Genomic DNA, 4,272 nt, shown 5'->3' on the forward strand with positions numbered 1-4,272 from the left:
GGATTAAGTCGAGTTGTAGGTGTTGTACAATCTAATCGATTCGGCTCCGGGACCCAAATCTTCCTAAGGATAGTAAGATATATACTAACTCGATCCCATCATAACAATAAGTGCTTGCATCTAGTAGAGAACATGTTTGTATGATCAAATCCCATGAATCCCCTATGAACTCATGACACCCTAGTGCTTTTAATCAATTGTTCACAACTCATTGTAATCATCTTGCTTGTTTTCATTACTCTATTTACATTGATTAGTTTAGTTGATCTCCTACCTCAACCCAAATTGTGACACCCTTACACACAACCATTTGCAATCGAAAATCCTACATCAATACCCGTCCCTTGGGATCCGACCTTTACTTACCTCTTTACTAAGAGTAGAGTAGTTTGTGAAGTTATAAATATTGTTTTGGTCTAGGTAACTTTTGACGACGAGTAACAAAAACGATCCGACCAAAAATGGCGTCGTTGTCGGGGACGGTGTTAACTTGATTTGATTTTCTTTGATTGTTTTTAGTTGTGTATTTATTTACCTTGGGGAAGTCAAATTTCTCAAGGTTTGTTCTAATTATTTTCGAGTTGTTTGATATTTTGCATGTCTAGAAGATCCAAGGTAACTTGTTACCCATTGATCTTGAAATTGAAAGAACTTTGACCAACAATAGAAGACTTGCTAGAAATACTTTGAGAGGTATTGGTGAGATTGTGGACATTCAACCAAATAACATTGAGTTCATCAACCCTTTTTCAAGAGAAGGAGAGGATTACCCAACACAAAACCAACCACAAAATCAACCCTTAATGCCTAAATTTTCATCACATTCTGTACCAACCGAGGAGAACCTACCAAATGGTAGTCCTACCCCACAACACTTAACCGGTAATTTCATTTCAAAATCCGCATTTATACAATTAGTTGAGAGAAGTCAATTTGGGGGGATGCCTAGTGAAGATCCTCATTCTCATATTGAGACTTTTTGTGACTATTGTGATGCGATTTCTCAAACCAAAGTGACTCAAGACCAAATTCGATGGGTCTTATTTCCTTTCTCTTTGATTGGTTCCGCGAAACAATGGTTGAAGAGCCTAGATAAGACTACTCTTGGTATTGACTCTTGGAAAAAATTGGCACTTGCTTTCTACAAGAAATTCTATCTTCCGGAGAAGACTAACATGTTGAGAGCCCAAATTACCGGGTCCAAACAAAGGGATGAGGAATCTTTGTATGATGCATGGGAGAGATTCAAGGATACTTGTCGATCTTGTCCACACCATGGACTTAGCGAGTGGTTCTTTGTACAACAATTTTGGAATGGTATATATGAAGACTCCCGAAACATTCTCAATATGGGATCAAATGGTATGTTTACCGAAGTTGATAATAATCAAACATGGAACAAGATTGAGGAAATGGCGGTCCATAACTCATAATATAGTAGACCTCGGAAGGCTACTAGGGAAGGAAAGCATGAAGTGGACTCTATTACTCAATTGGGTGCTCAACTTAATGCTCATATTGACACCATTAATTTGAAGTTGAGAAGGCTATGGCTAAACTTGAAGAGGCCTCCAAATCACCTGAGCAACATGTTAATGCCATGGTGGCATCTTCATCAATTCCAAGTGGAGTATGTGAGAGTTGTGGAACTTTGGGACATGACCAAAGTGAATGTTGGGGAACAAGTGAATGCTTTCCAAGCATACAAGAGTGGTACCCCTTATTCCAACTATTACAATGAAAACACCAAATTCCATCCCAACCTCTCATACAAAAGACAAAATGTTCAAAACCCTCAAACAAAATACACCCCACCTCCAATGAGAAACCAAGCTCAAAGACCCTTTTACAATCAAAACCCAAGTTATCAAAATCAACCTCCATATAATCAAACAAATCACCAAGGTTTTGATGTATAAAAAGCGGTCCTCCAAATGCAAAAGAACCAACAAGAATTTTTCACTCAAATGCAAAAGGATAGCCAAGCAAAAGACATCACCATTAACAACATACTAGCTCACACAAAGATGTTGGAGACCCAAATGTCTCAATTAGCATCTTCTAGTTCACAAAGACAAAAGGGGCAATTACCACCTCAAGGTAATCCCCCAAGACAAGAATTGGTAAGTGCCATCCATTTGAGGAGTGGTACAAGGTATGAAGGGCCGAAGAGGCCCGTTGATGAAGATGTTATGAATGCTAGTGACAAGGAAATAGTTGTTGAAGACTCTAAGAAAGAATAAGAACCCACCACCATTCAAGAAGTTTCAAAGGAGAATGAAGAGAAGGCTAAGGAGAAAGAGCCTATTGTGATTCGGCATCAATTTCCAAGTCGTCAAGCTAAGCCTAAGTTTGATGAACAACTTGGGAAGTTTATGGAGATTGTGAAGAACTTGAAAGTCTCAATTCCATTTATGGAATTAATCAATCATGTTCCGGCCTATGCGAAATACATGAAAGATATTCTTACAAAGAAGAAATCCATCCAGAAACATGAGACTATTGATTTAACTAAGGTGAGTAGTGCCATCCTACAAGGAAGTTCACCTCCGAAACTAAAGGATCCGGGAAGTTTCTCTATTCCATGTACCATTGGCGACACCACAATCAACAAACCTCTATGTGACCTTGGGAAAAATGTGAGTGTCATGCCATATTCGGTGTGCAAGAGGCTAGGAATGGGAGAGCTTAAGTGCACTAATATCACACTTCAAATGGCGGATCGATCAACGAAGACACCTTTATGGGTATGGGAAGATGTGCCGGTAAGAATTGGCAAGTTCTTCATCCCGGTGGACTTTGTTATTGTTGATATGGAGGAAGACTCAAACACTCCTATCATTTTAGGAAGACCTTTCTTACACACCGCGGGAGCGGTGATTGACGTGAAACATGGAGAGCTCACCCTTGAAGTGGGAGATGAAATAATCACTTTTAATCTTGACAAGACAATGAGAGCTCCCCAATTGCATGAGCCATGTTTCATGATTGATCATTCTAGCCGAGAAAGTGATAGGAAGAAGTTGGCATCTCAATGCAAAGAACAAGACATGGGTAAAGAATCACCACCCATATGGGAGAAGAAAATGGGTAATCTCCAAGATGCTCCATCCAAGGAGCAAGAATGTTTCAACAAGAATGAGAGCTTTAATAGCTCACCACCACTCATGACAAGAGAAGAGGAAGGCCTCATTGGCAATAATGACAAGAAGAAAGAGGAGTTGTTCTCATCAACTCATGATACTATTGGGGAACAAGTAGCTGAAGTATGCGGTCTTTGGGATGATGAGTTTGAAGGGTTATTCAATCCTTATATTGGTAATGTTATGACCCAAGACCACAATGAAGAACGACATATGCAAAGGTCTATTGAGGATATTTATCATGACAATGAACAAACATTCGACTACTTCTTCAAGGTGTTGAGCAACATCAAAAACACCTTGGCTATGCCCCCTTGACATCTCATACATGGATGAGAATTTGGTGGAGTCCTCCCGAAACCACCATTTGTAAATATTCTAACCCCTTAACTTGCACTTTACTTATTGTATTGCATTTTTGTCAATTTTGGATTTGTATTTTTATGCCTTGATCAAGATTTTCATCACTTTGAGAGAAAGTGAGGGAGGGACTTATATGTTTATTGATGTGTAGTGTTTTGACATAGTGTGGGGATAGCAATTGCCTAGGCTATCCAAGCCTTCGTAGTTCCCCCACAATGAAGACCAAAGAAATGAAGAATAAATGACACGGGTTATGAAATACCCACGGATAAAACTGAATTCATGAGGTAGAGGGACAATCCGAACGGCCCGACAAGAATCCGCTCATCCTGAAAGACAATCTGAGCGTCATGGGAAGAAGACGCTCATCCTGAGAGATCTGGAAAGAAAAAAACTTGGTCTGACTGAAGATCTGAGCGTCTCCACGTAGAATCCGCTCGTCTCAGTCAAGACGCTCGTCTCACCAAGGATCCGCTCGTCTTACTGCTAGTAAAATTTGGGATTTCCTCCTGACAAGGAATCCGAGCATCCTCAAGGAAATCCGCTCGTCTCCCTTCAGAAAGACGCTAGTCTTCCTCAGAAGACGCTTGTCTCAACACGGTCTTATTTTCTGAAGCAAACTGAAGCAGAATCCGAGCGTCCCGACCCAGAATCCGATCGTCTCCCCTGTGTAATTCAACTCCAACAGTATTAAAACCCCACCTTTCCCAATTCATTTTACTCATTCAAAACACAACCACATCTCCAAAACCCTCAAAACCCTCAA

The 4,272-nt window shown here is 40.3% G+C and overlaps 1 non-coding gene across 1 annotated transcript; it reads right to left on the minus strand.

The window, feature by feature from the left end:
- Nucleotides 1-1,175: 1,175 nt before the first annotated feature.
- Nucleotides 1,176-1,282, minus strand: LOC141635831 (small nucleolar RNA R71). The gene has a single exon (XR_012540489.1). It is a non-coding gene; the product is annotated as a small nucleolar RNA R71 (small nucleolar RNA).
- Nucleotides 1,283-4,272: the final 2,990 nt, after the last annotated feature.

This window comes from Silene latifolia, chromosome Y (assembly GCF_048544455.1).
Source record: "Silene latifolia isolate original U9 population chromosome Y, ASM4854445v1, whole genome shotgun sequence".
Taxonomy (NCBI): Eukaryota; Viridiplantae; Streptophyta; class Magnoliopsida; order Caryophyllales; family Caryophyllaceae; genus Silene; species Silene latifolia.